General features: G+C 42.7%; 1 long non-coding RNA gene across 1 annotated transcript; it reads left to right on the plus strand.

Moving 5' to 3' along the window:
- Window positions 1-1,939: 1,939 nt before the first annotated feature.
- On the plus strand, window positions 1,940-9,151 carry LOC116085285. Its single transcript, XR_004116477.1, has 2 exons — window positions 1,940-2,116; window positions 8,959-9,151. It is a non-coding gene; the product is annotated as an uncharacterized LOC116085285 (long non-coding RNA).
- The last annotated feature ends 923 nt before the right edge of the window (window positions 9,152-10,074 follow it).

The following is a 10,074-nucleotide window of genomic DNA, read 5'->3' on the forward strand; positions in this document are numbered from 1 at the left end:
GTTAAGATTTCAGCACAGTAATCTGGGGGAGATGCAAACAGTTAAATCAAAGCAGCGTTATTATTATTTTTTGAGTAGTGTGTTCAATTCACTGCAATTTGCCTTCCAATTTGCTGAGTAGTAAAATAAATGAACAATTAAAGTGTTTATTTATATTATAGTTTCTGAAAGTTTGGAAAAATGGAGAGAAACAAACTAGGCAGGATCCATGACATCAGGGTACCGATGCACGTTTGTGATATAGTCAGAAACTATAGTGTAGTGACCTAGTCACTGCAGACCACAGCTGGAAGTGGTCCAGAGGCTCCAGCCAGGCATGAAGTGACCAGGGACGGCCTCTATCTGACTAACAAGGAACAGACAATCACAACACTTTTGTAGGTGTTGTTGCTATGCATGAAACCTGGACCTTGAACCTGGCAAATGTTTTTCTATTGAGCTATAGCCTCAGCCTCTCATACATAATCTTTAATAGTACAGACACTATCAGCAAAGTAATGAGTACACTCGTGGCTTATCAGAGACACCAAAACCAAACCAAAACAAACCAAAACAAAAAAAAAACCAGCTTTTAGAAAAGGAATTCAAAACTGAGTAGTTTTAAATTACTAGGTAGGTAAAGTGATCTCTGAAGAGACCACAAGCACCACACGGGGCAGGAGTCCCCATGGGAACTAGGAGATAGCCTTGCATAACACAAGTCCTGTGTTGGTTGAGGTACTGTGTACCCTTAGATGTATTAACCTCCCTGAAGCTTCCGTTTCTCTTATGTAATTTGAGAGCTAATGAGTGAATACTTCTCCAAGTGCTTTGAGCTAGCCTGGCATGTTTGTGCTATGATCAGGGACCACGCAGCCGGCACCTGTATGTTCCCAGATACTGCCAAGTGCTCAGCACAGTGTAAATGAGTCGCTTAACATTGCCAGGGTGCCAGAGTAAGGGCAACATGCAGGTCTCCTGACTTCCCAGGTCCTTTTTCTTTCACACAGGTTCCAGCTCTGAGGGTGAGCCGTGTGGTCCCTCTCCGTTCCCCACTCCCATCCCTGCTGCCTGCACCAAATGGACACCAGACTCAACTGTGGCTGAGAAGACCAAACAAGACCCCGGAGCTGTGATGTTCTACAGGCCAGAGGCTGACAAACTATGACTCTCAGCCCCAAACCCCCACTTCCTTGTTTTGTAAAATAAAATAGTATAAGGACATCTTTAAGCTGTCGGTGTGAGCACTGTCCATATCTGTTTTTAACACTACAAAGGTAGAACTTAGTTAAATTGTTGCAAAAGAGACAATAGGCATATAAAATTTCCTGTCCCTTTGCAGGAAAAAAAAAAAAAAAAGCTTTGACAATTCCCAATTAGTGCCTACATCTTATAATCATGTGTGGTGGTTCAATTAAGAACGATCCCCATAAGCTCATACATTTGAATGCTTAGCCACCAGGGAGTAAAGCTAAAAGGATTATAAGGGTTAGGAGGCGTGGGCTTCTGGGAGGACCCGTGTCACTGGAGGTGGGCTTTGAGATTTCAAAAGTCCAAGCCAGACCCAGTCTCTCTCTCTCTCCCCCTCCCCCACTCGTCTCAACCTCCCCCTCCCTGCTCTCTGTGCATCAGGGTGTAGCTCTCATCAGTTGCTCCAGCACCACGCTCTCTGCCATGATCATAGTGGACTGGCCGTCTGAAAGTGTGCACAAACCGCCAATTAAATACTTTGTGTAAAGGCGTTTCCGTGTTCACGGAGTCTCTTCACAGTAATAGAGCCCTGACTCAGACATCATGTTTGACCAGTTGCGAATTAAAGAATAATCAGATGAGGAAACAAAATATAAACGGAGAAAAGTGATCTGTGGAGACAAGAGAATGGCACACACACAACAGGGCAGAGCTATGGAAGAAACAGCTCAGGATGGAGGGGGCGGTGACGTCACAGGGAGGCGGGGACTGTTGTTGTTTGGAAGGAGCTCTCACTTCCTCTCTTCACGGACCTTCCCCTAGGACTTTCCAGAGCACCAGAAGGTGCTTGATCCAAGAGGAAGCAAGGCAGAAGCTATTTCCATCGCAATGCTAGTGACACAAGTCAAGCCCAATTGTAGGAGGCCCAACACTGAGAGCCTGGAGGGTAAGGGGAGGCTTCAGGAGCCATCTGGGGACTCCCTGTATCTATGAGGCCTCTCTGGATTCCCACAGGGGAACCAGCCATTTTCTCCCTTCCATAAGAACCAACTCTACTACTTTTCCCTGAGGTGACAACTATATCTCTGTGTTCCTAACGAGTAAATCCCGACTAAGACATGAGAAAACAGTTACTTTACAAATCCTATCAGGAGCTTGAGGGCCTGCTTGAGGATCCATAACTTCTTGTCTCCTGTTACACTGTAGCCATGGATTCAGTCACCTGGGTGGGGCCTGTCCTTCCGCACCTTGTTTCTCTGGTGGTCTATGCACCTTGGATTAGGATGTGACAGTGAGTTGATTCCCTGGGTTGGTTTCACTGCTCTGGCTGGCTAGATGGGTACTCACTTCCTCCCTCACTACCCCATGCGTATCCCCATAAACGCTCCCTCCAGGACTGCTCAAGGTTATGTAAGTAGCTGCACTCTGCTTCTAGACCCTCCAAACAAGGTCTCCAGAAGAGAGCGTGCATAAGACTTTGGGGGCAATGTGTAAGTGCCTTTGAAGAATAGGGTCACCAATTTTAAGTTGAGGACGTTCATCCAGCTAGTGTTTTGCTCATGGTACTGTGGCATAGGGGTAGAGTAAAGGTGTCACTGGGTCTATTCAAGGTGGTAAAGGCAGCCATGGAAGTTAGTGATTGGAATGGCTTAAATAAGAAATGTCCCCTATAGTCTCGTGCACTTGAACACTTGGTCTTCAGTTGGGGGCTCTGTTTGGGGAGGAAGTATGTCACCAGGGTTAGGTTTTGAAGCCTTCGGTCCTCACGTTACATCTACTGTGCTCTCCCTGCTTTGTATTCACACTTAAGAGTGTGAGCTCTTGACACTCTGCTCCAGCTGCCATGCCTCCAAACCTTACACACCCTTAGCCCTCGATATTGTCAGCTCCAAACAAACTCTTTCTTCCATATGTTGTCTTGGCAATGGTGTTTTAGCACAGCAACAGAAAAGTAAGCTTCCTTTTTACAAGGAAGTGTTTCAATGCTATATCATATAATCTAACCTGATTGCTATAATTTGAATTTTGTGTATGTGTGTATGCGCGCACATACAATGTATTATAAATGTGTAGGTAGGTATGTACCAGGCTCTTCTTGCCTCTCTCTCTCTCTCCCCCCTTCCCCTCCCCTCTCCTTTCTCTCTCTGTAGGTATGTGTGTGTATTTATTTTCTTTTTTATTTTTTAACTTTTATTGCATTATGATGAGAAAAGTTACATGATTTTAATTTATCTGAATTTGTTAACATTTAAAAACATATTTTAAGTAAATAGAATTAAATCACATTCTTGTTTCCCTTTTGTACCCCAACTCCTCCCAGAGACCCCCTTTCAATACCTACAATATCTTTTTTTGTCATATTCCTTAAAATTTATAAAATATTGTAACAATAAAAATGAGTATTATAGAAGTTGTTTGATATAAAACAACAATCAATTTAACATTGTTATGTAGATGCTTGTCTACAGCAATACTGAAAATACATGTTTTTCTTAGTATAAATTTTAAATAACTCCAAACATATTAACTGTATATTTCAAAATAATACATCACTACTAGTATTTTCTTAAATGAACATAAATATATAAAGTCTTTTTGTTTGTTTGTTTGTTTGTTTTGTATTCAGTAGAGCTTAAAATCTTAGCTCTTACTGTGGTACAAGCCCAAAATAAGAACAATTTTTAGACACTGGATTTCATTGTAAGAAGGTTGTACTTCAATGACCCTCACATCACCGAAGGATTTTACCTCCATCGTAGCTAAGCTGAGAGTTGACAGTTCTGCTGTGCCAAGAAATGAATTGTAGGCATGATTTTTGGATACAGACTTCCTGCTATGGTCAAAACTATTTGACTTGATTGAGTGACTTTATTCTCAGGCCACACAGAACAGGTTACATTCATTTAAGAAATGATGTGTGTATTAAGATAGTCTATCCATAAAGTCATTCACCAACTGTTTCAATGAACAATTGTTCTGCTTGAAGGGTGGGACAGACATTAGGTGTGGGTAAGAATCTGGTTCATTGGCTGTGATAATTTGGAAAAGCATTCATCTCAGAGAAAGAGTAACTTGTAAAGTCCTCTTCTTCAAACTTGATACAAGAGCTACAAATGTCAAACAAAGCATTCAGTCTCACTCTTTGTTGTTCTCTTTCCTACAAGCCACCTCCCAAGTTAGTTTCTATGTCTCCCTTGGGTATATAAATACTTTTGAAATATATAAGCTGTTCTGAAAACCATAGTATAGTGTAAAAACATGAAATAAACAATACTACTAATAGAGAGGCTGAGATAGGAGAAGCAAGATTTCAAGACCCTTATGTTGTACTCAGCAAGACACTGTTACAAACAAGCTTAAAGTATATATAGATTGTACAATATTGGACCTATTTCTCCAATTACCAAATTAGAGAGACCATTGGATGACAATCAACAAATTTCTAATTCCTCATATTTTTGTATTTTAATCGCTTAGGATATGTTGGTAATATTAATGTTCATATTAAGATATTAGGAAAAGGTAATTGTCACTTCCTGATGTTTTGTTGTAAGAGGTGGAATTAGATTTGTGTGGATTTGTTGAAAGATTACTTTCTTGCTTCTTCTAGGGTGTAGTTTTGCTCCTTATGTTGATGTTTTTCATCTATTATCCTTTGTAGAGCTGGATTTGTGGAAAGATATTGTATAAATTTTGTCATGGAATATCTTGTTTTCTCCATCAATGGTAATTGAGAGTTTTGTTGGGTATAGTACCCTGGGCTGGCATTTGTGTTCTTGAAGGGTCTGTATGGCATGATGTATTATAAGTGTGTAGGTATGTACCAGGCTCTTCTCTCCTCTCTCTCTCTCTCTCTCTCTCTCTCTCTCTCTCTCTCTCTCTCTCTCTCCCCCTCTTCCCCTCCCCCCTTTCTCTCTCTGTATGTATGTATGTGTGTGTGTTTATTTTTAAGTTTTTCTTTTTTCTTTTATTTTTTTCATATTTATTTATTTTATGTGTATGAGTTCATTGTAGCTATACAGATGGCCGTGAGCCATCATGTGAGTGGCTGCTCTCCGGCCTCCAGCTTGCTTGCTCTGGCCTGCTGGCTCAGGCGTAATTCACTGTAGCTATCTTCAGACTCACCAGAAGAGGGCACATCAGATCTCATTATGGGCAGGAACTCAAGGCAGGAACCTGGAGGCAGGAACTGAAACAGAAGCCATGGAGCAATGCAGTTTACTGGCTTGCTCAGCTTTCTTTCCTTCTTTCTTTCCTTCTTTCTTTCTCTCTCTCTCTCTCTCTTTCTCTCTCTCTCTCTCTCTCTCTCTCTCTCTCTCTCTCTCTCTCTCTCTCTTTTGTTTTTGTTGTTGTTGTTTTGTTTTGTTTTTTGTTTTTTTTTCGAGACACGGTTTCTCTGTGTAGCCTTGGCTGTCCTGGAACTCACTCTGTAGACCAGGCTGGCCTCGAACTCAGAAATCCACCTGCCTCTGCCTCCCAAGTGCTGGGATTAAAGGCATGCGCCATCACTGCCCAACAGGTCAGCTTGCTTTCTTATTCCATCTGGGACCACCTACCTATGGGGACACCACACCTGTCAGATGGATCCACCCACATCAATCTTTTATCAAGAAAATTCCCACAGGCTTACCTACAGCCTGATCTGCTTGGGGCATTTTCTCAATTGAGGTTTCCTCTTTCCAAATGACTCAATAGCAGCAACAGACTAGCACATTGGGTATAAGGATAAACATTTAGAATGTACCTGGGAATTATGTTTATTTAGTGAAGTGGTGGGAGCAGGTTCTCCTCCAAGATCCCTGACTTCACTAGCCCCAGGTAGTTTGTAAGGTTTCCAATACCAGCCATGATTTCCTATCCACCTCTGATGGTCAACCAAGGACAACAGGAATCATCTATAGTGTCTTTTGAGTCTCTTGGATAGCCTGACCAATAACTTAAAAGGGGGCTTCTCATGCCTGGTGTTGGGGGTTTTGTTAGATAGTCTGTGGCTCTTGGGGTAGCATCACCAGCCCAGGTTGATAAATTTTATTTGGACTACATGTGTATCTACAGATCCTTATGTGCTACATGGCATTTTAGGTAAATAGATAATACCATAATTCCTTAAGACTTTTCCAGAGATTTTTACTGTGATTTTGCCCTTCTTGCTCCCTTGCATTAACCTCCATCCATAGCTGAAACTCGCCTCCCATTTTCCTTCCAAATCAACTTGTACCCCGCTGTTTTCTTCTCTGTACCCCGCTCCCATACCTTCTTTCTTTCCTGTTTTCAGAGGTGATTTCAGAACCACAGAGGAAAGACAACAAGAGACGCTTGTCTTTCTGGCTCTAGGTTAGCTCAGTATGAAGATTTCTAGTTCCATCAGCCTAGGCTAATGATGCTACACCATGATCCACAGACTATCTAACAAAAGCCTCAACACCAGGCATGAGAAGCCCCCTTTTGAGTTGTTACCTTGTACCTGGCTTTTTACATGGGTGCTGGGTTACACGGGTTCTCTGGTTCTCATACATACTTGTACCACTGAGTCATTCTCCCAGTCCTCCAGAGTTTGGGTCTTTTTACTGTACATACACACATATTATATTTTTATTAATTCTTTGAGAATTTTATACATGTGTACAATGTATGTTAATCATATTCACCTCCACTCCTCCCTCTAATTGATCTTGGTCCATCCCCTGGTCGTCTTCTTTCTTACCTCATGTCCTCCCCACCACCACAACACTGAATTCAATTGGTATTGCCTTTATAACCATGGCTATGGGGCCATCTACTGGGGCACGGTCAACCTTCCAAGGACCTTTGGCAGAGGAGATTTCAAGACAGCTTAATATGTACATTATCACATGATTATGTAATTAGTCTAATACATGCCTCCAATTAAAAAAAAAGAAGAAGAAGAAGAAGAAGAAGAGTCAGGGGAAAAAGGAAATCTACAGTTCAAAGAGAAAACGATCCCCAGGAAAGGAAATGTTGAAGCCAAGGCTTATGATAAAAGACGTAAAGACATCAAGACAAAATGTGATGCAGAAGACATAAGGAAATTTCTGTTCCTAAATAGAAGAAGGGAAAACCTCTGTAAGGGGGATCAGGCTCCACCCTAAGCAGAGTCAGACTTGGCAGTGCCATCCATGTGGTTCTGGGTTCAGAGTCATGAAGGGTATGTGAATAAGGGGGTTGTGGAATCCTCCTCTGCAATTACGCAGAGCCACTGTGGCCAGGCATGTGGCAGGCAAGTCCCTGCATGGAGCCTAGTATGGAGCTGTGAAAGGGAAACCCACATTGCTTTGGAACCCCTGAGGTGTTAAAAGCACCACACTCATGAGCTATCTGCCAAGGAGAACTGCAGACAGAGAGTAGAACCAGCCTGAGTCAGAGATATATCTTGTGGGCAGTAAAACTAGAAAGGTAGAGCCATCTAAGACCCTTGACATTAAACATAGAGCTACAGAGTTTGAAGTTTGACCTGCTGAGGTTTGGTCTTGCTTTGGTCCAATATTTCCTCACTATGGCCCAATTCCTCCCTTTAGGCATGTGTCTTAGTTGCCTTTATATTGTCTGTGATGAGACACCATGACCAAGACAATGTCTAGAAGAAAGGGTTTATTTGAGGATTACAATTTCAAAGGGTTAGAGTGCATGAGCAGAATGACAAGGAGCTAACTGGGGATGATGTGGGCTCTTAACACCTCTTAAGTCCACTCCCGGTGACACCCCTCCTCCAACAAGGCCATATCTCCTAAGCCTTCTCAAACAGTTCTACCAACTGGGGACGAAGTATATAGGGGACATTCTCATTCAAACCACCACAGATTAGTAATGTATACTTTGCCATTGTTTGTTGGAGATAGGTACATTTATTTTTTACAAGAAGATATACTTGAGAGGTTGTCTTGACTTTTAAACATTGCTAAGGACTTGTTTTCATTACTGTTCTTTTGTTTTGTTTTTTTGAGACAGGGTTTCTCTGTGTAGCCCTGACTGTCCTGGAACTCACTCTGTAGACCAGGCTGGCCTCGAACTCAGAAATCCACCTGCCTCTGCCTCCCAAGTGCTGGGATTAAAGGCGTGCGCCACCACTGCCTGGCTCATTACTGTTAAATTGCTGCAAAAAGACACCATTACCAAAGCAACTTATAAAAAAAAAAAGGCATTTAATTTTTCAGCTCATGGTTGCTGAAAGTCAGTCCATGATTACCATGGAGGGGAGCATGGCAGCAGGTGAGCTTGGTGCTTGAGCAGCAGCTAAGAGTTTACATCCAAATCTGTAAATTAGAGGCAGGGAGATAGAGAGTTAACTGGGAAGGTTTGAGCTTTTGAAACCTCAGAATCCACCTCCAGTGACACTCCTCCTCCATAGAGCCCACCTCCAGTGACACTTCTCCTCCAACAAGGCCACACTCTTAATCCTTTCCAAACAGTTCTACCAACTGCAGACCAAACACTCAAATATATGAGCCTGGGGAAAGATATTCTTTTTCAAGCCACCCCAAGACTGTAAAAGACTATGGGGATTTTGAAGTAGGATTAAATGAATATTGCATTACTTATGATATGTCCACAAGGCAATAAGAGCCAGAAAGTACAATGTGGTCATTCGAATTAAAATAACCCCAGAGGCTCAGATGTTTGGAGACTTGATTCCCAGTTGGTGGAACTCATTGGGAAGGATCAGGAGGTGTGGTGGTGTTGAAGGAGGTATGACATCAGGATGGACTTTGAGGTTTCAAAAGCCTGAACCTTCGTCAGTGAACTTTCTATCTCTCTGCCTCCAACTTACAGATCAGGATGTAAATTCGTTGCTACTGCTCCAGCACCAAGCTTGCCATTTCCAGTGTGGCTCTCTGTCTCTGCTACCTACTTGCAGATCTGGATGTCAACCATCAACTGTTGCAGTCACCATGCCTTTGTTCCTCTATCACTGACTGTGACCCTCTGAAACCATATACCCAATTAAACACTTTCTTTTATATGTTGCCTTTGTTCAAGGTGTTTTGTCGCAGCAATAGAAAAGATGTAAGACAGCTTTTCAGCTGTGGGTGGGAATTCATGTGCCCTTTCCTACTTCATGCTGGGGTATGAACTGGTTTGATCTTGAACAGGCATTGTGCAGGTCACTACAATACTGTGAGTTCATGGGTGCATTGGTCCTGGTGGGCCCAGAAGACCCTGTTTATGCCCGTCCTCCCAGGCCTCTGGATAGCACAGTTTTTTTTTTTTTTTCACCTCTTCCACTATGATCTCTGAGCCTTGTGAGTAGCTTATGATATAATGTTCCCTTGTGGCTGAGGGCTCCTCAGTCACTTATTCCTCACAACGGTTGTAAGTTTCTGCATTAATCACTGCATAGAGAAATTTCTCTGATGAGGTCTGAGAGCTGTGCTATATAGTTCATATCTGAAGTGACCCCTAAAGGCCTATATTACTCATGGTTCACTACAAGAGTAGAATAGTTTGGATGAGTGTATGGGTGTGTGTGTGTGCGTGCGTGTGTGTGTGTGTGTGTGTGTGTGTGTGTGTGTGTGTGTGTGTAATTTATTTAATCATTTTACTGCAGAATAGTAGCGATAGCTCAGTCACACCTGAGAGACTGAGAACCTGGTAGTTGCTTGGTCCTTGTGGCTGTGTGCCCAGCGGTCTAACAGTAGCTGTCTAACAGTGGAGAGGCCAACAGCCTGGTGGTTGCTCTGTCTATGGGGCTGGATGCTTGGCAGTCCCAATTTGGCACTGAAACCCTGGACAGCTCCTGGAAAGCTTCTGGTACTCCATCAACAATGGAAGCCCAGAAACACTGGTTCTGACTCCAGAGAAGGAATCGGCAGCCACAGCAACAGAATCGACTAACTGAGCAGAGGGAATGATATACCATCGAAAGGGAGAGACTAACTGAGCAGAGGG

The sequence above is a fragment of the Mastomys coucha genome, unplaced genomic scaffold, assembly GCF_008632895.1.
Source record: "Mastomys coucha isolate ucsf_1 unplaced genomic scaffold, UCSF_Mcou_1 pScaffold9, whole genome shotgun sequence".
In the NCBI taxonomy this organism is placed as follows: domain Eukaryota; kingdom Metazoa; phylum Chordata; class Mammalia; order Rodentia; family Muridae; genus Mastomys; species Mastomys coucha.